The 27,806-nt window shown below is 61.1% G+C and overlaps 3 non-coding genes across 3 annotated transcripts; all 3 read left to right on the plus strand.

The window, feature by feature from the left end:
• Positions 1-11,243: 11,243 nt before the first annotated feature.
• Positions 11,244-11,362, plus strand: LOC131872309 (5S ribosomal RNA). The gene has a single exon (XR_009370472.1). It is a non-coding gene; the product is annotated as a 5S ribosomal RNA (ribosomal RNA).
• Positions 11,363-19,179: 7,817 nt separating this feature from the next.
• LOC131872317 (5S ribosomal RNA) lies at positions 19,180-19,298 on the plus strand. The gene has a single exon (XR_009370480.1). It is a non-coding gene; the product is annotated as a 5S ribosomal RNA (ribosomal RNA).
• A 7,804-nt stretch (positions 19,299-27,102) lies between these two features.
• On the plus strand, positions 27,103-27,221 carry LOC131872318 (5S ribosomal RNA). The gene has a single exon (XR_009370481.1). It is a non-coding gene; the product is annotated as a 5S ribosomal RNA (ribosomal RNA).
• Positions 27,222-27,806: the final 585 nt, after the last annotated feature.

The following is a 27,806-nucleotide window of genomic DNA, read 5'->3' on the forward strand; positions in this document are numbered from 1 at the left end:
CGACAAAGAGAACGTTCCAAGGCGGCAGAGGAGGTTACCAGCCGAAGGATGCAGTAGCAATAACAGGTATAGTTCCGCGGCGGCCGAGAAGACTCACCGCATAGGAATCGGGATGCGAGGCGAGGGATGCGGCGGGAAGGCCCCGACGGCTAAACGGAAGAGGCTGCAGGGCCGCCTCGGAATGGTCCAAGCATCGGATGCGATTGGGACGACTACCAGTGCCAACCCCTTATCCCGCGATGCGTCCGATACACAGATAGTTCCAAGGCGGCCGAGGAGCCTCACCGCATATCAATCGGGGTGCGAGGCGAGGGATGGGGCGGGAAGGCCCCAACGGCTAGACGGAAGAGGCTTCAGGGCCACCTCGGAATGGTCCAAGCATCGGACGCGCTTGGGGCGACTGCCAGTGCCAACCCCTTATCCCGCGATGCGTCCGATACACAGATGGTTCCAAGGCGGCCGAGGAGCCTCACCGCATAGCAATCGGGGGTGCGAGGCGAGGGATGGGGCGGGAAGGCCCCAACGGCTAGACGGAAGAGGCTTCAGGGCCGCCTAGGAATGGTCCAAGCATCGGACACGCTTGGGGCGACTACCAGTGACAGCCCCCTATCCCGCGATGCGTCCGATACGAAGATGGTTCCAAGGCGGCCGAGGAGCCTCACCGCATAGCAATCGGGGTGCGAGGTGGGGGATGCGGCGAGATGGCCCCAACGGCTAGACGGAAGAGGCCACAGGGCCGCGTCGGAATAGTCCAAGCATCGGACGCGCTTGGGGCGACTACCAGTGACAACCCCTTATCCCGCGATGCGTCCGATACGAAGATAGTTCCAAGGCGGCCGAGGAGCCTCACCGCATAGCAATCGGGGTGCGAGGTGGGGGATGCGGCGAGATGGCCCCAACGGCTAGACGGAAGAGGCTGCAGGGCCGCCTCGGAATAGTCCAAGCATCGGACGCGCTTGGGGCCACTACCAGTGACAACCCCTTATCCCGCAATGCGTCCGATACGAAGATAGTTCCAAGGCGGCCGAAGAGCCTCACCGCATAGCAATCGGGGTGCGAGGTGGGGGATGCGGCGAGATGGCCCCAACGGCTAGACGGAAGAGGCCACAGGGCCGCCTCGGAATAGTCCAAGCATCGGACGCGCTTGGGGCGACTACCAGTGACAACCCCTTATCCCGCGATGCGTCCGATACGAAGATAGTTCCCAGGCGGCCGAGGAGCCTCACCGCATAGCAATCGGGGTGCGAGGCGAGGGATGCGGCGAGATGGCCCCAAAGGCTAGACGGAAGAGGCTGCAGGGCTGCCTCGGAATAGTCCAAGCATCGGACGCGCTTGGGGCGACTACCACTGCCAACCCCTTATCCCGCGATGCGTCCGATACACAGATAGTTCCGAGGCGGCCGAGGAGGTGGGGGATGCAGCGAGATGGCCCCAACGGCTAGACGGAAGAGGCTGCAGGGCCGCCTCGGAATAGTCCAAGCATCGGACGCGCTTGGGGCGACTACCAGTGACAACCCCTTATCCCGCGATGCGTCCGATACACAGATAGTTCCGAGGCGGCCAAGGAGCCTCACCGCATAGCAATCGTGGTGCGAGGTGGGGGATGCGGCGAGATGGCCCCAACGGCTAGACGGAAGAGGCTGCAGGGCCGCCTCGGAATGGTCCAAGCATCGGATGCGCTTGGGGCGACTACCACTGCCAACCCCTTATCCCGCGATGCGTCCGATACACAGATAGTTCCAAGGCGGCCGAGGAGCCTCACAGCATAGCAATCAGGGTGCGAGGCGAGGGATGCGGCGAGAAAGCCCCAACGGCTAGAGGGAAGAGGCTTCAGGTCCGCCTCGGAATGGTCCAAGCATCGGACGCGCTTGGGGCGACTACCAGTGACAACCCCTTATCCCGCGACGCGTCCGATACACAGATAGTTCCAAGGCGGCCGAGGAGCCTCACCGCATAGCAATCGGGGTGCGAGGCGAGGGATGCGGCGAGAAGGACCCAACGGCTACACGGAAGAGGCTTCGGGGCCGCCTCGGAATGGTCCAAGCATCGGACGCGCTTGGGGCGACTACCAGTGACAACCCCTTATCCCGCGACGCGTCCGATACACAGATAGTTCCAAGGCGGCCGAGGAGCCTCACCGCATAGCAATCGGGGTGCGAGGCGAGGGATGCGGCGAGAAGGACCCAACGGCTACACGGAAGAGGCTTCGGGGCCGCCTCGGAATGGTCCAAGCATCGGACGCGCTTGGGGCGACTACCAGTGACAACCCCTTATCCCGCGACGCGTCCGATACACAGATAGTTCCAAGGCGGCCGAGGAGCCTCACCGCATAGCAATCGGGGTGCGAGGCGAGGGATGCGGCGAGAAGGACCCAACGGCTAGACGGAAGAGGCTTCGGGTCCGCCTCGGAATGGTCCAAGCATCGGACGCGCTTGGGGCGACTACCAGTGACAACCCCTTATCCCGCGACGCGTCCGATACACAGATAGTTCCAAGGCGGCCGAGGAGCCTCACCGCATAGCAATCGGGGTGCGAGGCGAGGGATGCGGCGAGAAGGACCCAACGGCTAGACGGAAGAGGCTTCGGGTCCGCCTCGGAATGGTCCAAGCATCGGACGCGCTTGGGGCGACTACCAGTGACAACCCCTTATCCCGCGACGCGTCCGATACACAGATAGTTCCAAGGCGGCCGAGGAGCCTCACCGCATAGCAATCGGGGTGCGAGGCGAGGGATGCGGCGAGAAGGACCCAACGGCTAGACGGAAGAGGCTTCGGGTCCGCCTCGGAATGGTCCAAGCATCGGACGCGCTTGGGGCGACTACCAGTGACAACCCCTTATCCCGCGACGCGTCCGATACACAGATAGTTCCGAGGCGGCCGAGGAGCCTCACCGCATAGCAATCGGGGTGCGAGGCGAAGGATGCGGCGAGAAGGACCCAACGGCTAGACGGAAGAGGCTTCGGGTCCGCCTCGGAATGGTCTAAGCATCGGACGCGCTTGGGGCGACTACCAGTGACAACCCCTTATCCCGCGACGCGTCCGATACACAGATAGTTCCAAGGCGGCCGAGGAGCCTCACCGCATAGCAATCGGGGTGCGAGGCGAGGGATGCGGCGAGAAGGACCCAACGGCTAGACGGAAGAGGCTTCAGGGCCGCCTCGGAATGGTCCAAGCATCGAACGCGCTTGGGGCGACTACCAGTGACAACCCCTTATCCCGCGACGCGTCCGATACACAGATAGTTCCGAGGCGGCCGAGGAGCCTCACCGCATAGCAATCGGGGTGCGAGGCGAGGGATGCGGCGAGAAGGACCCAACGGCTAGACGGAAGAGGCTTCAGGGCCGCCTCGGAATGGTCCAAGCATCGGACGCGCTTGGGGCGACTACCAGTGACAACCCCTTATCCCGCGACGCGTCCGATACACAGATAGTTCCGAGGCGGCCGAGGAGCCTCACCGCATAGCAATCGGGGTGCGAGGCGAGGGATGCGGCGAGAAGGACCCAACGGCTAGACGGAAGAGGCTTCAGGGCCGCCTCGGAATGGTCCAAGCATCGGACGCGCTTGGGGCGACTACCAATGACAACCCCTTATCCCGCGACGCGTCCGATACACAGATAGTTCCGAGGCGGCCGAGGAGCCTCACCGCATAGCAATCGGGGTGCGAGGCGAGGGATGCGGCGAGAAGGACCCAACGGCTAGACGGAAGAGGCTTCAGGGCCGCCTCGGAATGGTCCAAGCATCGGACGCGCTTGGGGCGACTACCAGTGACAACCCCTTATCCCGCGACGCGTCCGATACACAGATAGTTCCGAGGCGGCCGAGGAGCCTCACCGCATAGCAATCGGGGTGCGAGGCGAGGGATGCGGCGAGAAGGACCCAACGGCTAGACGGAAGAGGCTTCAGGGCCGCCTCGGAATGGTCCAAGCATCGGACGCGCTTGGGGCGACTACCGTTGCCAACCCCTTATCCCGCGATGCGTCTGATACACAGATAGTTCCGAGGCGGCCGAGGAGCCTCACCGCATAGCAATCGGGTTGCGAGGCAGATTATTGGGAAGGGAACCCCCTGGGATGCGGCTCAAGCAGTGCCCAAAGGGACTGGAATGCGGAATCACATCGAGAGACCCAAATGCTATACGAGGGCTCAAATCGAATTATCGATTTGGCCACGACATGGACGCATCGGAACGACTACCTTTGCCGAACCACTCGCAATTGCATCCATACCGAAACCAATAGACATTTCCGTTAGAGCCCTCGCATAGCATTCGGGAATCTCGCATGCCCCTCTAAATCGACCAATGCTGGCGCTCAATGAAAATCCGAGCGCTACCACCGTTCGAGCGCCAGCATTGGTCGAGTTAGAGGGGCACGGGGGAGAATGCTCCAGTCAACACCTCCCCTATATAAGTTATTTGTCCGATTCTCGCACAACCGTAGTCTGCCTCGTCGAATCAAACAACGGTCCCAGATTCCGACTTCCGTTCCGTAGAGACCCAAAAGCTAGATGGAGGCTCGCAAGAAAGAGAGTCGGCGCATAGCAATCGGGTTTCTCGAACGTTTAGGGACCGAGCTCACTTGCGGATAGGGCAAAATCCGCCAAGCAACCCAAAAGCTAGACGGGGGCTCGAATCGAATCGCCTAGGCGGCCACAACAACGACGTGTTGGATCGACTACCAGTGCCAAACCATTCAGCAAGACTAGTCTGTGTCGAGGCCGGATAGAGATTCTCAGAGAGCGCCCGCATAGCATTTAGGAGACCTGCCGCGTCCCTCACACTCGACAAATGGTGGTGCACGTTTATAAATCCGAGCGATCCCAACCCTTTCAAGCACCAACATCGGTCGAGATAGAGGGGCACGGAGGGGGCTGCGTGAGACAACACAGTCCCCTATATAAGTTATTTGTCCGATTCTCACACATCCGAAGAATGGTCATCAAATCGGACAACAGCCCAAACTTCCGACTTCCGTCCCAGAAAGCCCAAGAGCTATCTAAAACGTTCATGGCCGGAACTCGATCGCGGCTATACCAGTCCGCCAAGCAACCCAAAAGCTAGACTGGAGCTCTAGTCGAATCACCTCTGTGGCCATTGCAAGGACGTGTTGGAGCGACTACCATTGCCGAACCATTCCGCAGGTCGAGTCCATACCAAGGCCGCATAGAGATTCACGATGAGCTCCTGCATAGCAATCAGGAGACTTGCCGTGTCCATCACAATCGATAAATCCTGGTGCAAGATTTTTGCATCCGAGCGCTCCAACCAGTCGAGCACCAGCATCAATCGACATAAACGGGCACGGGGGGAGGATGCTCGAGAACACTACCTCCCCTATATAAGTTATTTGTCCGATTCTCAAGCAGCCGAAGTCTGGTCATCGAATCGGGTCAAAGACCACAACTTCCGACTTTACCCACAATGCAAGTCATCGAATCGAACATCGGCCCCCGAGTCGGACTCCATGCGTATGTCAGGTCATCGGACCCAAATTCCGCCTTCCTGCGCATGGCGGGCCATCAATATCAACTCGGTCATCGGACCCAAACTCCGCCTTTTTGCGTATGGCACGCCTTCAAATCGGTCATCGGACCCAAATTCCGCCTTCCTGTGCATGGCGGGCCATCAACATCAACTCGGTCATCGGACCCAAATTCCGCCTTTCTGCGCATGGCACGCCATCAACTCGGTCATCGGACCCAAATTCCGCCTTCCTGCGCATGGCAGGTCATCGGACACAAATTCAGACCTCGCCAATATGCCTACGTATCGAATCGGTCATCGGACCCAACTTCCGACTTCATCCATACTGTAGGGTCTTTGAGGTTGGCGCGGTGCGCTCAACCCAGGGAGTCGACCCATCGAAGCATACACCTCCCCTATATAAGCTATTTGTCCGATTCCCACACCTGTGTAGTTTGCACCTCTGACCAGGACATCGACCCCAACTTCCGAACTCGACTGCAACGACGGCACCAGCGCCTTGGTGCGCACCTTGCGACGCACAGTCCCAACATTCGCCTTCCTGCACATGGCAGGTCATCGGACCCAAATTCCGACCTCGCGAGTATGCCTACATATCGAATCGGTCATCGGACCCAACTTCCGACTTCATCCATACCGTAGGGTCTTTGAGGTTGGCGCGGTGCGCTCAACCCGGGGAGTCGACCCAACGAAGCATACACCTCCCCTATATAAGCTATTTGTCCGATTCCCACACCTGTGTAGTTTGCACCTCCGATCAAGACATCGACCCCAACTTCCGAACTCGCCTCCAACGACCGAACCAGCGCCTTGGTGCGCACCTTGCAACGCACAGTGCCAACATTCGCCTTCCTGCACGTGGCAGGTCATCGGACCCAAATTCCGACCTCGCGAGTATGCCTACATATCGAATCGGTCATCGGACCCAACTTCCGACTTCATCCATACCGTAGGGTCTTTGAGGTTGGCGCGGTGCGCTCAACCCGGGGAGTCGACCCAACGAAGCATACACCTCCCCTATATAAGCTATTTGTCCGATTCCCACACCTGTGTAGCTTGCACCTCCGATCAGGACATCGACCCCAACTTCCGAACTCGACTAAAAAGACCGCACCAGCGCCTTGGTGTGCACCTTGCAACGCACAGTGTCAACATTCGCCTTCCTGCACATGGCAGGTCATCGGACCCAAATTCCGACCTCATGAGCATACCTACTAATCGAATTGGTCATCGGACCCAACTTCCGACTTCATCCATACCGTAGGGTCTTTGAGGTTGGCGCGGTGCGCTCAACCTGGGGAGTCGACCCATCGAAGCATACACCTCCCCTATATAAGCTATTTGTCCGATTCCGACACCTGTGTAGTTTGCACCTCCGCTCAGGACATCGACCCCAACTTCCGAACTCGCCTGCAACGACCGAACCAGCGCCTTGGTGCGCACCAAAAGTGCGCACTTTTGGAGGGCACTTTTCTGCGCTCCAAAGGTGCGCACTTTTGGAGGGCACTTTTCTGCGCTCCAAAGGTGCGCACTTTTGGAGGGCACTTTTTGGAGGGCACTTTTCTGCGCTCCAAAGGTGCGCACTTTTGGAGGGCACTTTTTGGAGGGCACTTTTCTGCGCTCCAAAGGTGCGCACTTTTGGAGGGCACTTTTTGGAGGGCACTTTTCTGCGCTCCAAAGGTGCGCACTTTTGGAGGGCACTTTTTGGAGGGCACTTTTCTGCGCTCCAAAGGTGCGCACTTTTGGAGGGCACTTTTTGGAGGGCACTTTTCTGCGCTCCAAAGGTGCGCACTTTTGGAGGGCACTTTTCTGCGCTCCAAAGGTGCGCACTTTTGGAGGGCACTTTTTGGAGGGCACTTTTCTGCGCTCCAAAGGTGCGCACTTTTGGAGGGCACTTTTTGGAGGGCACTTTTCTGCGCTCCAAAGGTGCGCACTTTTGGAGGGCACTTTTTGGAGGGCACTTTTCTGCGCTCCAAAGGTGCGCACTTTTGGAGGGCACTTTTGTGCACTCCAAAGGTGCGCACTTTTGGAGGGCACTTTTCCTGTGCTCCAAAGGTGCACACCTAGGTGAGCACCTTCGACCACACCTTGTAGCACACCAAACTCTGACTTTCGACTTCATCCGCAATGCAGGGTCTTTGAGGTTGGCGCAATGCGCACAACCAGGGGAGTCGACCCATCAAACCCAACACCTCCCCTATATAAGCTATTTGTCTGATTCTCATACATGCGTAGCCTGCAGGAGCAATTAGGACATCGACCCCAACTTTCGGCTTCTAAACGAAAACAAGGTCTTTGAGGTTGGTGTAATGCGAACAACTAGGGGAGTCAACCCATCAAACCCAACACCTCCCCTATATAAGCTATTTGTCTGATTCTCATACATGTGTAGTCTACAGGAGCAATTAGGACATCGACCCCAACTTTTGACTTCTTAACGAAAACAAGGTCTTTGAGGTTGACGTAATGCGCACAACCAGGGGAGTCGACCCATCAAACCCAACACCTCCCCTATATAAGCTATTTGTCCGATTCTCATACATGTGTAGCCTGCAGGAGCCATTAGGACATTGACCCCAACTTTTGACTTCTTAACGAAAACAAGGTCTTTGAGGTTGGCGTAATGCGCACAACCAAGGGAGTTGACCCATCAAACCCAACACCTCCCCTATATAAGCTATTTGTCTGATTCTCATACATGTGTAGCCTGCAACAACGATTAGGACATCCACCCCAACTTCTGAATTCGTCTGCGTTGACCGCACCAAAGGTGCACGCCTTGGTGCTCACCAAAATCCGACTTCCGACTTCTTCTGCTATGCGGGGTCTTTGAGGTTGGCGCAGTGCGCACAACCAGGGGAGTCAACCCACCGAATGCAACACCTCCCCTATATAAGCTATTTGTCTGATTCTCATACATGCGTAGACTGCAGCAATGATTAGGACATCCACCCCAACTTTTGACTTCTTAAACAAGACAGGGTCTTTGAAGTTGGTGCAGTGCACACAACCAGGGGAGTCGACCCATCAAACGCAACACCTCCCCTATATAAAGCTATTTGTCCGATTCTCATACGTGTAGTCTGCAGCAGCGATTAGGACATCGACCCCAACTTCCGAATTCGTTTGCATTGACCGCACCAAAGGTGCACGCCTTGGTGTGCACCCTGGAGTGCACTTTGGTGCTCACCTCGGTGCACACTTTGGTGTGCACCTCGGTGTGCACCAAAGGTGCGCACCTTGGAGCGCACCAAAGGTGTACACTTTGGAGCGCACCACATAGGGTCTTTGAGAGGTTGGCGCAGTGCGCACACCAAGGTGGGTGTTGAGGTGCGTGCCGAGGTGGGTGGGTGCTAGGGTGCGCTCCATGGTGGGTGCCAGGGTGGGTGCGTGCTAGGGTGGATTCCAAAGAGGGTCATAGGGTGGGTGCCAAGGTGGGTTGGTGATATAGTGGGTTCAAAGGTGGGTACTAGGGTGGGTTCCAAGGTGGGTCACAAGTTGGGTGCCAGGATGCGTGGGTGTTAGGTTGGGTGCCAAGGTGGGCTCCTGCGTGGGTGGGTGCTAGGGTGGGTTTCAAGGTGGACGCGAGGGCGGGTGCCAAGGTGGGTAACAAGTTGGGTGTTAGGATGGGTGAGTGCTAGAGTGGGTGCCAAGGTGGGTGGGTGCTAAGGTGGATGCCAAGGTGGTTCACAGGGTGGGTGGGTTCTAGGGTGAGTTCCAAGGTGGGTCACAGGTTCAGTGCTAGGGTGGGTGTCAAGGCGGGTGTCGAGGTGCCTGGGTGCTAGGGTGTGGATGCCAATGTGGGTCATAGGGTGGGTACTAGGGTGGGCTGCAATGTGGGTGCCAAGGTGGGTAACATGCTCGGTGGGTTCTAAATTGGGTGCCAGGGTGGGTGTGCACCCACCTTGCCCGAGGTGGGTGCCAAGGTGCCAGTGTGGGTGGGTGCTAAGGTGGATGCCAAGGTGGGTGAGAAGGTGGGTGATAGGTTGAGTGGTAGGATGGGTGGGTGCCAAGATGGGTCACAGGGTGGGTGCAAGGGTGGGTAGGTGCTAGGGTTGGTGTCAGGGTGGGTGGGTGCTAGGTTGGGTTCCAAGGTGGGTGCGAGGGTGAGTGTCAAGGTGGGTCACAGGTTAGGTGCTAGGATGGGTGAGTGCTAGGGTGCAAAGGTGCCAGGGTGGGTGCTAGGATGGGTCGATGCTAGGGTGAGTGGCAAGGTGGGTCCACAAGTGTCAAGGTGGGTGCCGAGGTGGGTGCCAAGTCGGCGACTGCTATGGTGGATGCCAAGGTGGGTCACGGGGTGGGTGCCAAGTTGCTAGGTTGGGTTCCAAGGTGGGTGCCAACGTGGGTGCTAGGGTGCGTGGGTTAAAGGGTGTGTCACAACGTGGGTGCCAGGATGGGTGCGCACCCACACTGGCCAAGACGGGTGCGGGTGCAAGGTTGGGTTCCAAGCCCGGTCACAGGCTGGGTGCTAGGATGGGTGGGTGCCAAGGTGGGCACCAGGGTGGGTGCACCCACCCTGGCCAAGGTGGGTCACGGGGTGGGTCCTAGGGTGGGTAACGGGGTGGGTACTAAGGTGCGTGCCAAGGTGGGTCATAGGGTGGGTGCCAAGGTGGGCACCAGGGTGGGTGTGCACCAACCCTAGCCAGGGTAGGTCACGGGGTGGTTGTCGGGGTGGGCGTCAAGGAGCCAAGGTGGGTGGCAAGTAGCCAAGTTGCGTGCCAAGGTGGGTGTCGGGGTGGGTGCCAAGGATCCAAGGTGGGTGCCAAGGAACCAAGGTGGGTGTCTGGGTGGGTGCCGAGGTGGGAGCCAGGGTGGGTCCCAAGGTGAGTGCAAAGGTGGGTGCCAGGGTCAAGGTGAGTGCCAATGTGGGTTCCAAGGTGCCAGGGTCAGGGTGAGTGCCAATGTGGGTTCAAAGGTGCTAAGTTGGGTGCGAGGTTGGGTGCGAGGGTGGGTGGGTGCCAAGGTGTGCTAGGTGGAAGCCCGGGTGGGTCGGCATCCCATGGGTGTCGAGTTGGGTGCCTGATGGGTGCTTCTTGTCAAGTTTTAGTCGTCGGGACTCATTTCGAGCCTTAGAGGTCGTTTCTTGTCCGGTTGCCCTGTCTTCGACCTGGGAACCCAATTTTGGTCCTCGGGTCCCATTTTTTTTTGTCTCGCATCCCACTTTTGGCCTGTGGCCTTTTCGGGGTCGATTCTCGTTTTGGGCATCAGAGCATGTTTCTTCTCCTAAAACCCAATATTTGTTTATTAAGTCTCGGAACACATTTTTGTTCTCGTGGACCCATCATGGGTCTTGGAACGCATTTGTGGTCCTTGGGTCCCATTTTGCATCCCGAAACTTGTGTTTTGGTGCTTGATCCCTATTTTGGGTGCCCACCTTGCACCAAGTGCGCACCCGGGGCAAACCGAGCGCCTTGGTGCACCGGGGCAAGATCGAGCGTGCACCCGAGGCGCCCCGAACATGCACCAAGGTGCACTCGGCCCACATGTGAGCGCAGGTCGTTGCGCCCGAGGTGGTGTGTGGGCACCGCGTTGCAGACGGGACACTGCACGCACACGACGCCCCCTCCAGGTGCACGCACGTAGGCCGGGCCGGGTGCACACCCGACGCCCTAGCAAGGTGCGCGCACCCGGGCAGGGCTCACACTTGGCGAACGGGGCGCACTTCGCGAGGGAGGGTGTGCACCTCGACGGGGGTGGGTGGCCGGGGTGGATTCGCACGTGGGTCGCGGTTTGCTAAGTACACACTGCGACAAGCTCATAACGGGTGCGATCATACCAGCATTAGTGCACCGGATCCCATCAGAACTCCGCAGTTAAGCGCGCTTGGGCCGGAGTAGTACTGGGATGGGTGACCTCCCGGGAAGTCCCGGTGTTGCACCCTTTTTTAGTTTTTCGCCGGGCGTCGCAATGCTATTTGAATAAACCTTTTGCCCGTTTGCGTTCTCGTCGGGGCCGGGCCGGGCCGGGGTGCGCTGCCCGCACTACCGCGCGCGCGGGGGCGACACCGAGCGCGCACCCGAGGCACCCCGAGCACACAGGCCACGGTGCAACCCGGGCGTTGTGCGCGCACCCCGGTGCGCCCGAGGTGCTGCGCGCGCACCCAGGTGAAATCGGTGTGCACCTCGGCCAGTGCGCGCTCGGTCGAGTCGCGCACGTTGGCCAAGGTGCACGGTGATGTTTCTTACTCTAAGGTTCCGCACCAGACGCCCGGGACAGGTGAGCGAAGCTGGGCGGGGCCGGGTGCGCGGCCGGGGCAGGTGCACGCAGCTGGAGAGAGCTTTGGAGCACACTTCGGAGCGCACCAATGATGCGCTCCATTCAAAAGTTTCCTGAAAAGGCAAAAAAAGTTGAGATTATAGAATTTCCCACTTGAGAGATTGTAAAAAAAAAAAATTTAAAATGAAGGAAACGCGGGTGCCAAGGTGTGCGCAGCCCAGCCAAGGTGTGCGCACCAAGGCGCCCACCCTGGCGAAGGTGCACGCAAGGTGCGCACCCGAGGCAAACCGGACAATTAACCCAACTTTCGACTTCGCGCGCACCTTGGAGCGCACTTCGAAGCGCTCCTTGGTGCGCACCAATCTTGGGCACCTCGGAGTGCACCATGGCGCCCACCAAGGTGCGCACCCGGGGCAAACCGAGCTCCGACTTCGTGCGCACCTTGGAGCGCACGAAAGGTGCGCACCATGGCGCCCACCAAGGTGCGCAGCCCAGCCAAGGCGTGCGCATCAAGGTGCGCACCCTGGCGAAGGTGCGCACCCGGGGCAAACCGAGCTCCGACTTCGTGCGCACCTTGGAGCGCACAAAAGGTGCGCAACCCAGCCAAGGTGTGCGCACCCCGGTCAAACCGAGCTCCGAATCGTGCGCACCAGAGGTGCACGCCATCGTGCGCACCTTGGAGCACACTTCGGAGCCCTCCTTGGTGCGCGCCGATGTTGCGCACCTCGGAGCGCACCCGGGGAAAACAATGCAATTAACCCGACTTTCGACTTCGTGGGCACCTCGGAGCGCTCTCGGGTTCGCACCTCGGAGCACACCGAGGTGCGCACCTTTGATGCGCTGCCTTCACCAATTTCCAGAAAAGGCAAGAAAACATTGAGAAGGTGTGCGCACCGAGGTGCCCACCCTGGCGAAGGTGCACGCGAGGTGCGCACCCGGGGCAAACCGGGCTCCGACTTCGTGCACGCCGCACCTTGGAGCACACTTCGGAGCGCTCCTTGGTGCGCACCAGGGCGCGCAACCCAGCCGAGGTGCCCACCCCGGCGAAGGTGCACGCGAGGTGCGCACCCGGGGCAAACCGGGCTCCGACTTCGTGCACGCCATGGTGCCCACCGCGGCGAAGGTGCACGCGAGGTGCGCACCCGGGGCAAACCGGGCTCCGACTTCGTGCACGCCGCACCTTGGAGCACACTTCGGAGCGCTCCTTGGTGCGCACCATGGTGCCCACCAGGGCGCGCAACCCCGCCGAAGGTGCACGCGAGGTGCGCACCCGGGGCAAACCGGGCTCCGACTTCGTGCACGCCGCACCTTGGAGCACACTTCGGAGCGCTCCTTGGTGCGCACCATGGTGCCCACCAGGGCGCGCAACCCCGCCGAAGGTGCACGCGAGGTGCGCACCCGGGGCAAACCGGGCTCCGACTTCGTGCACGCCATGGTGCGCACCGCGGCGAAGGTGCGCACCCGGGGCAAACCGGGCTCCGACTTCGTGCACGCCGCACCTTGGAGCACACTTCGGAGCGCTCCTTGGTGCGCACCAGGGCGCGCAACCCAGCCGAGGTGCCCACCCCGGCGAAGGTGCACGCGAGGTGCGTACCCGGGGCAAACCGGGCTCCGACTTCGTGCACGCCGCACCTTGGAGCACACTTCGGAGCGCTCCTTGGTGCGCACCATGGTGCCCACCAGGCCGCGCAACCCAGCCAAGGTGTGCGCACCAAGGTGCACGCGAGGTGCGCACCCGGGGCAAACCGGGGTCCGACTTCGTGCACGCCGCACCTTGGAGCACACATCGGGGCGCTCCCGGGTTCGCACCGGCGTTGCGCACCGTGGTGGGCACCTCGGAGCACACCAAGGTGGGCAGCGAGGTGCGCACCTTTGATGCGATGCCTTCACTAATTTCCATAAAAGGCAAAAAAAAAACGAGATTTTAAAATTTCCGTTTTGAAAGATAGTGAGAAAAAGGGAATGCTGGTGCCATCTTGAGCCCGCCCTGGTGCGCAGCCCAGCCAAGGTGTGCGCACCAAGGTGCCCACCCTGGCGAAGGTGCGCGCCCGGGCAATTAACCCAACTTCCAACTTCGCGCGCGCCAGGGTGGGAGCGCACCCAACAACCGGGCCTGGGAAGAGCCAATGCGAGAAACCCCACCAAACGCTCTGACAAAAAAAGAGGGGGCGCTCCAGTAACCCCGCTTCGGAGCGCACCCTGGGCAAACCCAGCCAAGGTGCCCACCCCGGCCAAGGTGCAGGCGAGGTGCGCACCCGGGGCAAACCGGGCTCCGACAACGTGCACGCCGCACCTTGGAGCACACTTCGTAGCGCTCCCGGGTGCGCACCTCAGAGCACACCAAGGTGGGCAGCGAGGTGCGCACCTTTGATGCGCTGCCTTCACTAATTTCCAGAAAAGGCAAAAAAAAAAGGAGATTTTAAAATTTCCGTTTTGAAAGATAGTGAAAAAAACGGAACGCGCGTGCCATCTTGAGCCCGCCCTGGTGCGCAGCCCAGGTAAGGTGCCCACCCTGGCAAAGGTGCGCACCCGGGCAATTAACCCTACTTCCGACTTCGTGCGCGCCAGGGTGGCAACCGGGCCTCGGAAGAGCCAATGCGAGAAACCCCACCAAACGCTCCGACAAAAAAAGAGGCGGCGCTCCAATAACCCCGCTTCGGAGCGCAGCCGGGGCAAACCCAGCCAAGGTGCCCACCCCGACGAAGGTGCACGCGAGGTGCGCACCCGGGGCAAACCGGGCTCCGACAACGTGCACGCAGCACCTTGGAGCACACTTCGAAGCACTCCCGGGTGCCCACCGGCGTTGCGCACCGTGGTGGGCAGCGAGGTGCGCACCTTTGATGCGCTGCCTTCACTAATTTCCAGAAAAAGGCAAAAAAAAATGAGATTTTAAAATTTCCATTTTGAAAGATAGTGAAAAAAAAGGAACGCGGGTGCCATCTTGAGCCCGCCCTGGTGCGCAGCCCAGGCAAGGCATGCGCACCAAGGTGCCCACCCGAGGTGCACACCCGGGGCAAACCGGGCTCCGACTTCGTGCAGGCCGCACCTTGGAGCACACTTCGGAGCGCTCCTTGGTGCGCACCATGGTGCCCACCAGGGCGCGCAACCCAGCCAAGGTCTGCACACCAAGGTGCCCACCCCGGCGAAGGTGCACGCGAGGTGCGCACCCGGGGCAAACCGGGCTCCGACTTCGTGCACGCCATGGTGCCCACCGCGGCGAAGGTGCACGCGAGGTGCGCACCCGGGGCAAACCGGGCTCCGACTTCGTGCACGCCGCACCTTGGAGCACACTTCGGAGCGCTCCTTGGTGCGCACCATGGTGCCCACCAGGGCGCGCAACCCAGCCAAGGTGTGCGCACCAAGGTGCACGCGAGGTGCGCACCCGGGGCAAACCGGGGTCCGACTTCGTGCACGCCGCACCTTGGAGCACACATCGGAGCGCTCCCAGGTTCGCACCAGCGTTGCGCACCTTTGATGCGCTGCCTTCACTAATTTCCAGAAAAGGCAAAAAAAAACGAGATTTTAAAATTTCCGTTCTGAAAGATAGTGAAAAAAACGGAACGCGGGTGCCATCTTGAGCCCTTCCTGGTGCGCACCCCAGGCAAGTTGTGCGCACCAAGGTGCCCACCCTGGCGGAGGTGCGCGCCCGGGGCAATCCGGGCTCCGACTTCGTGCACTGCATGGTGCCCACCAAGGCGCGCAACCCAGCCAAGGTGCCCACCGCAGCGAAGGTGCACGCGAGGTGCGCACGCGAGGTGCACACCCGGGGCAAACCGGGCTCCGACTTCGTGCACGCCGCACCTTGGAGCACACTTCAGAGCGCTCCTTGGTGCGCACCAGGGCGCGCAACCCAGCCGAGGTGCCCACCCCGGCGAAGGTGCACGCGAGGTGCGCACCCGGGGCAAACCGGGCTCCGACTTCGTGCACGCCATGGTGCCCACCGCGGCGAAGGTGCGCACCCGGGGCAAACCGGGCTCCGACTTCGTGCACGCCGCACCTTGGAGCACACTTCGGAGCGCTCCTTGGTGCGCACCATGGTGCCCACCAGGCCGCGCAACCCAGCCAAGGTGTGCGCACCAAGGTGCACGCGAGGTGCGCACCCGGGGCAAACCGGGGTCCGACTTCGTGCACGCCGCACCTTGGAGCACACATCGGGGCGCTCCCGGGTTCGCACCGGCGTTGCGCACCGTGGTGGGCACCTCGGAGCACACCAAGGTGGGCAGCGAGGTGCGCACCTTTGATGCGATGCCTTCACTAATTTCCATAAAAGGCAAAAAAAAAACGAGATTTTAAAATTTCCGTTTTGAAAGATAGTGAGAAAAAGGGAATGCTGGTGCCATCTTGAGCCCGCCCTGGTGCGCAGCCCAGCCAAGGTTTGCGCACCAAGGTGCCCACCCTGGCGAAGGTGCGCGCCCGGGCAATTAACCCAACTTCCAACTTCGCGCGCGCCAGGGTGGGAGCGCACCCAACAACCGGGCCTGGGAAGAGCCAATGCGAGAAACCCCACCAAACTCTCTGACAAAAAAAGAGGGGGCGCTCCAGTAACCCCGCTTCGGAGCGCACCCTGGGCAAACCCAGCCAAGGTGCCCACCCCGGCCAAGGTGCAGGCGAGGTGCGCACCCGGGGCAAACCGGGCTCCGACAACGTGCACGCCGCACCTTGGAGCACACTTCGTAGCGCTCCCGGGTGCGCACCTCAGAGCACACCAAGGTGGGCAGCGAGGTGCGCACCTTTGATGCGCTGCCTTCACTAATTTCCAGAAAAGGCAAAAAAAAAAGGAGATTTTAAAATTTCCGTTTTGAAAGATAGTGAAAAAAACGGAACGCGCGTGCCATCTTGAGCCCGCCCTGGTGCGCAGCCCAGGTAAGGTGCCACCCTGGCAAAGGTGCGCACCCGGGCAATTAACCCTACTTCCGACTTCGTGCGCGCCAGGGTGGCAACCGGGCCTCGGAAGAGCCAATGCGAGAAACCCCACCAAACGCTCCGACAAAAAAAGAGGCGGCGCTCCAATAACCCCGCTTCGGAGCGCAGCCGGGGCAAACCAAGCCAAGGTGCCCACCCCGACGAAGGTGCACGCGAGGTGCGCACCCGGGGCAAACCGGGCTCCGACAACGTGCACGCAGCACCTTGGAGCACACTTCGAAGCACTCCCGGGTGCCCACCGGCGTTGCGCACCGTGGTGGGCAGCGAGGTGCGCACCTTTGATGCGCTGCCTTCACTAATTTCCAGAAAAAGGCAAAAAAAAATGAGATTTTAAAATTTCCGTTTTGAAAGATAGTGAAAAAAAAGGAACGCGGGTGCCATCTTGAGCCCGCCCTGGTGCGCAGCCCAGGCAAGGCATGCGCACCAAGGTGCCCACCCGAGGTGCACACCCGGGGCAAACCGGGCTCCGACTTCGTGCAGGCCGCACCTTGGAGCACACTTCGGAGCGCTCCTTGGTGCGCACCATGGTGCCCACCAGGGCGCACCCGAGGCAAACCGGGCTCCGACTTCGTGCACGCCGCACCTTGGAGCACACATCGGAGCGCTCCCAGGTTCGCACCAGCGTTGCGCACCTTTGATGCGCTGCCTTCACTAATTTCCAGAAAAGGCAAAAAAAAACGATATTTTAAAATTTCCGTTCTGAAAGATAGTGAAAAAAACGGAACGCGGGTGCCATCTTGAGCCCTTCCTGATGCGCAGCCCAGGCAAGTTGTGCGCACCAAGGTGCCCACCCTGGCGGAGGTGCGCGCCCGGGGCAAACCGGGCTCCGACTTCGTGCACTGCATGGTGCCCACCAAGGCGCGCAACCCAGCCAAGGTGCCCACTGCAGCGAAGGTGCACGCGAGGTGCGCACCCGAGGTGCACACCCGGGGCAAACCGGGCTCCGACTTCGTGCACGCCGCACCTTGGAGCACACTTCAGAGCGCTCCTTGGTACGCACCAGGGCGCGCAACCCAGCCAAGGTGCTCACCCCGGCGAAGGTGCACGCGAGGTGCGCACCCGGGGCAAACCGGGCTCGGACTTCGTGCACGCCGCACCTTGGAGCACACATCGGAGCGCTCCCGGGTTCGCACCAGCATTGCGCACCTTTGATGCGCTGCCTTCACTAATTTCCAGAAAAGGCAAAAAAAAGAAAAAAATGAGATTTTAAAATTTCCGTTTTGAAAGATAGTGAAAAAAACGGAACGCGGGTGCCATCTTGAGCCCGCCCTGGTGTGCAGCCCAGGCAAGTTGTGCGCACCAAGGCACCCACCCTGGCCAAGGTGGGTCACGGGGTGGGTCCTAGGGTGGGTAACGGGGTGGGTACTAAGGTGCGTGCCAAGGTGGGTCATAGGGTGGGTGCCAAGGTGGGCACCAGGGTGGGTGTGCACCAACCCTAGCCAGGGTAGGTCACGGGGTGGTTGTCGGGGTGGGCGTCAAGGAGCCAAGGTGGGTGGCAAGTAGCCAAGTTGCGTGCCAAGGTGGGTGTCGGGGTGGGTGCCAAGGATCCAAGGTGGGTGCCAAGGAACCAAGGTGGGTGTCTGGGTGGGTGCCGAGGTGGGAGCCAGGGTGGGTCCCAAGGTGAGTGCAAAGGTGGGTGCCAGGGTCAAGGTGAGTGCCAATGTGGGTTCCAAGGTGCCAGGGTCAGGGTGAGTGCCAATGTGGGTTCAAAGGTGCTAAGTTGGGTGCGAGGTTGGGTGCGAGGGTGGGTGGGTGCCAAGGTGTGCTAGGTGGAAGCCCGGGTGGGTCGGCATCCCATGGGTGTCGAGTTGGGTGCCTGATGGGTGCTTCTTGTCAAGTTTTAGTCGTCGGGACTCATTTCGAGCCTTAGAGGTCGTTTCTTGTCCGGTTGCCCTGTCTTCGACCTGGGAACCCAATTTTGGTCCTCGGGTCCCATTTTTTTTTGTCTCGCATCCCACTTTTGGCCTGTGGCCTTTTCGGGGTCGATTCTCGTTTTGGGCATCAGAGCATGTTTCTTCTCCTAAAACCCAATATTTGTTTATTAAGTCTCGGAACACATTTTTGTTCTCGTGGACCCATCATGGGTCTTGGAACGCATTTGTGGTCCTTGGGTCCCATTTTGCATCCCGAAACTTGTGTTTTGGTGCTTGATCCCTATTTTGGGTGCCCACCTTGCACCAAGTGCGCACCCGGGGCAAACCGAGCGCCTTGGTGCACCGGGGCAAGATCGAGCGTGCACCCGAGGCGCCCCGAACATGCACCAAGGTGCACTCGGCCCACATGTGAGCGCAGGTCGTTGCGCCCGAGGTGGTGTGTGGGCACCGCGTTGCAGACGGGACACTGCACGCACACGACGCCCCCTCCAGGTGCACGCACGTAGGTCGGGCCGGGTGCACACCCGACGCCCTAGCAAGGTGCGCGCACCCGGGCAGGGCTCACACTTGGCGAACGGGGCGCACTTCGCGAGGGAGGGTGTGCACCTCGACGGGGGTGGGTGGCCGGGGTGGATTCGCACGTGGGTCGCGGTTTGCTAAGTACACACTGCGACAAGCTCATAACGGGTGCGATCATACCAGCGTTAGTGCACCGGATCCCATCAGAACTCCGCAGTTAAGCGCGCTTGGGCCGGAGTAGTACTGGGATGGGTGACCTCCCGGGAAGTCCCGGTGTTGCACCCTTTTTTAGTTTTTCGCCGGGCGTCGCAATGCTATTTGAATAAACCTTTTGCCCGTTTGCGTTCTCGTCGGGGCCGGGCCGGGCCGGGGTGCGCTGCCCGCACTACCGCGCGCGCGGGGGCGACACCGAGCGCGCACCCGAGGCGCCCCGAGCACACAGGCCACGGTGCAACCCGGGCGTTGTGCGCGCACCCCGGTGCGCCCGAGGTGCTGCGCGCGCACCCAGGTGAAATCGGTGTGCACCTCGGCCAGTGCGCGCTCGGTCGAGTCGCGCACGTTGGCCAAGGTGCACGGTGATGTTTCTTACTCTAAGGTTCCGCACCAGACGCCCGGGACAGGTGAGCGAAGCTGGGCGGGGCCGGGTGCGCGGCCGGGGCAGGTGCACGCAGCTGGAGAGAGCTTTGGAGCACACTTCGGAGCGCACCAATGATGCGCTCCATTCAAAAGTTTCCTGAAAAGGCAAAAAAAGTTGAGATTATAGAATTTCCCACTTGAGAGATTGTAAAAAAAAAAAATTTAAAATGAAGGAAACGCGGGTGCCAAGGTGTGCGCAGCCCAGCCAAGGTGTGCGCACCAAGGCGCCCACCCTGGCGAAGGTGCACGCAAGGTGCGCACCCGAGGCAAACCGGACAATTAACCCAACTTTCGACTTCGCGCGCACCTTGGAGCGCACTTCGGAGCGCTCCTTGGTGCGCACCAATCTTGGGCACCTCGGAGTGCACCATGGCGCCCACCAAGGTGCGCACCCGGGGCAAACCGAGCTCCGACTTCGTGCGCACCTTGGAGCGCACGAAAGGTGCGCACCATGGCGCCCACCAAGGTGCGCAGCCCAGCCAAGGCGTGCGCATCAAGGTGCGCACCCTGGCGAAGGTGCGCACCCGGGGCAAACCGAGCTCCGACTTCGTGCGCACCTTGGAGCGCACAAAAGGTGCGCAACCCAGCCAAGGTGTGCGCACCCCGGTCAAACCGAGCTCCGAATCGTGCGCACCAGAGGTGCACGCCATCGTGCGCACCTTGGAGCACACTTCGGAGCCCTCCTTGGTGCGCGCCGATGTTGCGCACCTCGGAGCGCACCCGGGGAAAACAATGCAATTAACCCGACTTTCGACTTCGTGGGCACCTCGGAGCGCTCTCGGGTTCGCACCTCGGAGCACACCGAGGTGCGCACCTTTGATGCGCTGCCTTCACCAATTTCCAGAAAAGGCAAGAAAACATTGAGAAGGTGTGCGCACCGAGGTGCCCACCCTGGCGAAGGTGCACGCGAGGTGCGCACCCGGGGCAAACCGGGCTCCGACTTCGTGCACGCCGCACCTTGGAGCACACTTCGGAGCGCTCCTTGGTGCGCACCAGGGCGCGCAACCCAGCCGAGGTGCCCACCCCGGCGAAGGTGCACGCGAGGTGCGCACCCGGGGCAAACCGGGCTCCGACTTCGTGCACGCCATGGTGCCCACCGCGGCGAAGGTGCACGCGAGGTGCGCACCCGGGGCAAACCGGGCTCCGACTTCGTGCACGCCGCACCTTGGAGCACACTTCGGAGCGCTCCTTGGTGCGCACCATGGTGCCCACCAGGGCGCGCAACCCCGCCGAAGGTGCACGCGAGGTGCGCACCCGGGGCAAACCGGGCTCCGACTTCGTGCACGCCGCACCTTGGAGCACACTTCGGAGCGCTCCTTGGTGCGCACCATGGTGCCCACCAGGGCGCGCAACCCCGCCGAAGGTGCACGCGAGGTGCGCACCCGGGGCAAACCGGGCTCCGACTTCGTGCACGCCATGGTGCGCACCGCGGCGAAGGTGCGCACCCGGGGCAAACCGGGCTCCGACTTCGTGCACGCCGCACCTTGGAGCACACTTCGGAGCGCTCCTTGGTGCGCACCAGGGCGCGCAACCCAGCCGAGGTGCCCACCCCGGCGAAGGTGCACGCGAGGTGCGTACCCGGGGCAAACCGGGCTCCGACTTCGTGCACGCCGCACCTTGGAGCACACTTCGGAGCGCTCCTTGGTGCGCACCATGGTGCCCACCAGGCCGCGCAACCCAGCCAAGGTGTGCGCACCAAGGTGCACGCGAGGTGCGCACCCGGGGCAAACCGGGGTCCGACTTCGTGCACGCCGCACCTTGGAGCACACATCGGGGCGCTCCCGGGTTCGCACCGGCGTTGCGCACCGTGGTGGGCACCTCGGAGCACACCAAGGTGGGCAGCGAGGTGCGCACCTTTGATGCGATGCCTTCACTAATTTCCATAAAAGGCAAAAAAAAAACGAGATTTTAAAATTTCCGTTTTGAAAGATAGTGAGAAAAAGGGAATGCTGGTGCCATCTTGAGCCCGCCCTGGTGCGCAGCCCAGCCAAGGTGTGCGCACCAAGGTGCCCACCCTGGCGAAGGTGCGCGCCCGGGCAATTAACCCAACTTCCAACTTCGCGCGCGCCAGGGTGGGAGCGCACCCAACAACCGGGCCTGGGAAGAGCCAATGCGAGAAACCCCACCAAACGCTCTGACAAAAAAAGAGGGGGCGCTCCAGTAACCCCGCTTCGGAGCGCACCCTGGGCAAACCCAGCCAAGGTGCCCACCCCGGCCAAGGTGCAGGCGAGGTGCGCACCCGGGGCAAACCGGGCTCCGACAACGTGCACGCCGCACCTTGGAGCACACTTCGTAGCGCTCCCGGGTGCGCACCTCAGAGCACACCAAGGTGGGCAGCGAGGTGCGCACCTTTGATGCGCTGCCTTCACTAATTTCCAGAAAAGGCAAAAAAAAAAGGAGATTTTAAAATTTCCGTTTTGAAAGATAGTGAAAAAAACGGAACGCGCGTGCCATCTTGAGCCCGCCCTGGTGCGCAGCCCAGGTAAGGTGCCCACCCTGGCAAAGGTGCGCACCCGGGCAATTAACCCTACTTCCGACTTCGTGCGCGCCAGGGTGGCAACCGGGCCTCGGAAGAGCCAATGCGAGAAACCCCACCAAACGCTCCGACAAAAAAAGAGGCGGCGCTCCAATAACCCCGCTTCGGAGCGCAGCCGGGGCAAACCCAGCCAAGGTGCCCACCCCGACGAAGGTGCACGCGAGGTGCGCACCCGGGGCAAACCGGGCTCCGACAACGTGCACGCAGCACCTTGGAGCACACTTCGAAGCACTCCCGGGTGCCCACCGGCGTTGCGCACCGTGGTGGGCAGCGAGGTGCGCACCTTTGATGCGCTGCCTTCACTAATTTCCAGAAAAAGGCAAAAAAAAATGAGATTTTAAAATTTCCGTTTTGAAAGATAGTGAAAAAAAAGGAACGCGGGTGCCATCTTGAGCCCGCCCTGGTGCGCAGCCCAGGCAAGGCATGCGCACCAAGGTGCCCACCCGAGGTGCACACCCGGGGCAAACCGGGCTCCGACTTCGTGCAGGCCGCACCTTGGAGCACACTTCGGAGCGCTCCTTGGTGCGCACCATGGTGCCCACCAGGGCGCGCAACCCAGCCAAGGTCTGCACACTAAGGTGCCCACCCCGGCGAAGGTGCACGCGAGGTGCGCACCCGGGGCAAACCGGGCTCCGACTTCGTGCACGCCATGGTGCCCACCGCGGCGAAGGTGCACGCGAGGTGCGCACCCGGGGCAAACCGGGCTCCGACTTCGTGCACGCCGCACCTTGGAGCACACTTCGGAGCGCTCCTTGGTGCGCACCATGGTGCCCACCAGGGCGCGCAACCCAGCCAAGGTGTGCGCACCAAGGTGCACGCGAGGTGCGCACCCGGGGCAAACCGGGGTCCGACTTCGTGCACGCCGCACCTTGGAGCACACATCGGAGCGCTCCCAGGTTCGCACCAGCGTTGCGCACCTTTGATGCGCTGCCTTCACTAATTTCCAGAAAAGGCAAAAAAAAACGATATTTTAAAATTTCCGTTCTGAAAGATAGTGAAAAAAACGGAACGCGGGTGCCATCTTGAGCCCTTCCTGGTGCGCAGCCCAGGCAAGTTGTGCGCACCAAGGTGCCCACCCTGGCGGAGGTGCGCGCCCGGGGCAAACCGGGCTCCGACTTCGTGCACTGCATGGTGCCCACCAAGGCGCGCAACCCAGCCAAGGTGCCCACCGCAGCGAAGGTGCACGCGAGGTGCACACCCGGGGCAAACCGGGCTCCGACTTCGTGCACGCCGCACCTTGGAGCACACTTCAGAGCGCTCCTTGGTGCGCACCAGGGCGCGCAACCCAGCCGAGGTGCCCACCCCGGCGAAGGTGCACGCGAGGTGCGCACCCGGGGCAAACCGGGCTCCGACTTCGTGCACGCCATGGTGCCCACCGCGGCGAAGGTGCGCACCCGGGGCAAACCGGGCTCCGACTTCGTGCACGCCGCACCTTGGAGCACACTTCGGAGCGCTCCTTGGTGCGCACCATGGTGCCCACCAGGCCGCGCAACCCAGCCAAGGTGTGCGCACCAAGGTGCACGCGAGGTGCGCACCCGGGGCAAACCGGGGTCCGACTTCGTGCACGCCGCACCTTGGAGCACACATCGGGGCGCTCCCGGGTTCGCACCGGCGTTGCGCACCGTGGTGGGCACCTCGGAGCACACCAAGGTGGGCAGCGAGGTGCGCACCTTTGATGCGATGCCTTCACTAATTTCCATAAAAGGCAAAAAAAAAACGAGATTTTAAAATTTCCGTTTTGAAAGATAGTGAGAAAAAGGGAATGCTGGTGCCATCTTGAGCCCGCCCTGGTGCGCAGCCCAGCCAAGGTTTGCGCACCAAGGTGCCCACCCTGGCGAAGGTGCGCGCCCGGGCAATTAACCCAACTTCCAACTTCGCGCGCGCCAGGGTGGGAGCGCACCCAACAACCGGGCCTGGGAAGAGCCAATGCGAGAAACCCCACCAAACTCTCTGACAAAAAAAGAGGGGGCGCTCCAGTAACCCCGCTTCGGAGCGCACCCTGGGCAAACCCAGCCAAGGTGCCCACCCCGGCCAAGGTGCAGGCGAGGTGCGCACCCGGGGCAAACCGGGCTCCGACAACGTGCACGCCGCACCTTGGAGCACACTTCGTAGCGCTCCCGGGTGCGCACCTCAGAGCACACCAAGGTGGGCAGCGAGGTGCGCACCTTTGATGCGCTGCCTTCACTAATTTCCAGAAAAGGCAAAAAAAAAAGGAGATTTTAAAATTTCCGTTTTGAAAGATAGTGAAAAAAACGGAACGCGCGTGCCATCTTGAGCCCGCCCTGGTGCGCAGCCCAGGTAAGGTGCCACCCTGGCAAAGGTGCGCACCCGGGCAATTAACCCTACTTCCGACTTCGTGCGCGCCAGGGTGGCAACCGGGCCTCGGAAGAGCCAATGCGAGAAACCCCACCAAACGCTCCGACAAAAAAAGAGGCGGCGCTCCAATAACCCCGCTTCGGAGCGCAGCCGGGGCAAACCAAGCCAAGGTGCCCACCCCGACGAAGGTGCACGCGAGGTGCGCACCCGGGGCAAACCGGGCTCCGACAACGTGCACGCAGCACCTTGGAGCACACTTCGAAGCACTCCCGGGTGCCCACCGGCGTTGCGCACCGTGGTGGGCAGCGAGGTGCGCACCTTTGATGCGCTGCCTTCACTAATTTCCAGAAAAAGGCAAAAAAAAATGAGATTTTAAAATTTCCGTTTTGAAAGATAGTGAAAAAAAAGGAACGCGGGTGCCATCTTGAGCCCGCCCTGGTGCGCAGCCCAGGCAAGGCATGCGCACCAAGGTGCCCACCCGAGGTGCACACCCGGGGCAAACCGGGCTCCGACTTCGTGCAGGCCGCACCTTGGAGCACACTTCGGAGCGCTCCTTGGTGCGCACCATGGTGCCCACCAGGGCGCACCCGAGGCAAACCGGGCTCCGACTTCGTGCACGCCGCACCTTGGAGCACACATCGGAGCGCTCCCAGGTTCGCACCAGCGTTGCGCACCTTTGATGCGCTGCCTTCACTAATTTCCAGAAAAGGCAAAAAAAAACGATATTTTAAAATTTCCGTTCTGAAAGATAGTGAAAAAAACGGAACGCGGGTGCCATCTTGAGCCCTTCCTGATGCGCAGCCCAGGCAAGTTGTGCGCACCAAGGTGCCCACCCTGGCGGAGGTGCGCGCCCGGGGCAAACCGGGCTCCGACTTCGTGCACTGCATGGTGCCCACCAAGGCGCGCAACCCAGCCAAGGTGCCCACCGCAGCGAAGGTGCACGCGAGGTGCGCACCCGAGGTGCACACCCGGGGCAAACCGGGCTCCGACTTCGTGCACGCCGCACCTTGGAGCACACTTCAGAGCGCTCCTTGGTACGCACCAGGGCGCGCAACCCAGCCAAGGTGCTCACCCCGGCGAAGGTGCACGCGAGGTGCGCACCCGGGGCAAACCGGGCTCGGACTTCGTGCACGCCGCACCTTGGAGCACACATCGGAGCGCTCCCGGGTTCGCACCAGCATTGCGCACCTTTGATGCGCTGCCTTCACTAATTTCCAGAAAAGGCAAAAAAAAGAAAAAAATGAGATTTTAAAATTTCCGTTTTGAAAGATAGTGAAAAAAACGGAACGCGGGTGCCATCTTGAGCCCGCCCTGGTGTGCAGCCCAGGCAAGTTGTGCGCACCAAGGCACCCACCCTGGCCAAGGTGGGTCACGGGGTGGGTCCTAGGGTGGGTAACGGGGTGGGTACTAAGGTGCGTGCCAAGGTGGGTCATAGGGTGGGTGCCAAGGTGGGCACCAGGGTGGGTGTGCACCAACCCTAGCCAGGGTAGGTCACGGGGTGGTTGTCGGGGTGGGCGTCAAGGAGCCAAGGTGGGTGGCAAGTAGCCAAGTTGCGTGCCAAGGTGGGTGTCGGGGTGGGTGCCAAGGATCCAAGGTGGGTGCCAAGGAACCAAGGTGGGTGTCTGGGTGGGTGCCGAGGTGGGAGCCAGGGTGGGTCCCAAGGTGAGTGCAAAGGTGGGTGCCAGGGTCAAGGTGAGTGCCAATGTGGGTTCCAAGGTGCCAGGGTCAGGGTGAGTGCCAATGTGGGTTCAAAGGTGCTAAGTTGGGTGCGAGGTTGGGTGCGAGGGTGGGTGGGTGCCAAGGTGTGCTAGGTGGAAGCCCGGGTGGGTCGGCATCCCATGGGTGTCGAGTTGGGTGCCTGATGGGTGCTTCTTGTCAAGTTTTAGTCGTCGGGACTCATTTCGAGCCTTAGAGGTCGTTTCTTGTCCGGTTGCCCTGTCTTCGACCTGGGAACCCAATTTTGGTCCTCGGGTCCCATTTTTTTTTGTCTCGCATCCCACTTTTGGCCTGTGGCCTTTTCGGGGTCGATTCTCGTTTTGGGCATCAGAGCATGTTTCTTCTCCTAAAACCCAATATTTGTTTATTAAGTCTCGGAACACATTTTTGTTCTCGTGGACCCATCATGGGTCTTGGAACGCATTTGTGGTCCTTGGGTCCCATTTTGCATCCCGAAACTTGTGTTTTGGTGCTTGATCCCTATTTTGGGTGCCCACCTTGCACCAAGTGCGCACCCGGGGCAAACCGAGCGCCTTGGTGCACCGGGGCAAGATCGAGCGTGCACCCGAGGCGCCCCGAACATGCACCAAGGTGCACTCGGCCCACATGTGAGCGCAGGTCGTTGCGCCCGAGGTGGTGTGTGGGCACCGCGTTGCAGACGGGACACTGCACGCACACGACGCCCCCTCCAGGTGCACGCACGTAGGCCGGGCCGGGTGCACACCCGACGCCCTAGCAAGGTGCGCGCACCCGGGCAGGGCTCACACTTGGCGAACGGGGCGCACTTCGCGAGGGAGGGTGTGCACCTCGACGGGGGTGGGTGGCCGGGGTGGATTCGCACGTGGGTCGCGGTTTGCTAAGTACACACTGCGACAAGCTCATAACGGGTGCGATCATACCAGCGTTAGTGCACCGGATCCCATCAGAACTCCGCAGTTAAGCGCGCTTGGGCCGGAGTAGTACTGGGATGGGTGACCTCCCGGGAAGTCCCGGTGTTGCACCCTTTTTTAGTTTTTCGCCGGGCGTCGCAATGCTATTTGAATAAACCTTTTGCCCGTTTGCGTTCTCGTCGGGGCCGGGCCGGGCCGGGGTGCGCTGCCCGCACTACCGCGCGCGCAGGGGGCGACACCGAGCGCGCACCCGAGGCGCCCCGAGCACACAGGCCACGGTGCAACCCGGGCGTTGTGCGCGCACCCCGGTGCGCCCGAGGTGCTGCGCGCGCACCCAGGTGAAATCGGTGTGCACCTCGGCCAGTGCGCGCTCGGTCGAGTCGCGCACGTTGGCCAAGGTGCACGGTGATGTTTCTTACTCTAAGGTTCCGCACCAGACGCCCGGGACAGGTGAGCGAAGCTGGGCGGGGCCGGGTGCGCGGCCGGGGCAGGTGCACGCAGCTGGAGAGAGCTTTGGAGCACACTTCGGAGCGCACCAATGATGCGCTCCATTCAAAAGTTTCCTGAAAAGGCAAAAAAAGTTGAGATTATAGAATTTCCCACTTGAGAGATTGTAAAAAAAAAAAATTTAAAATGAAGGAAACGCGGGTGCCAAGGTGTGCGCAGCCCAGCCAAGGTGTGCGCACCAAGGCGCCCACC

Source organism: Cryptomeria japonica, unplaced genomic scaffold (genome assembly GCF_030272615.1).
Source record: "Cryptomeria japonica unplaced genomic scaffold, Sugi_1.0 HiC_scaffold_554, whole genome shotgun sequence".
NCBI lineage: Eukaryota > Viridiplantae > Streptophyta > Pinopsida > Cupressales > Cupressaceae > Cryptomeria > Cryptomeria japonica.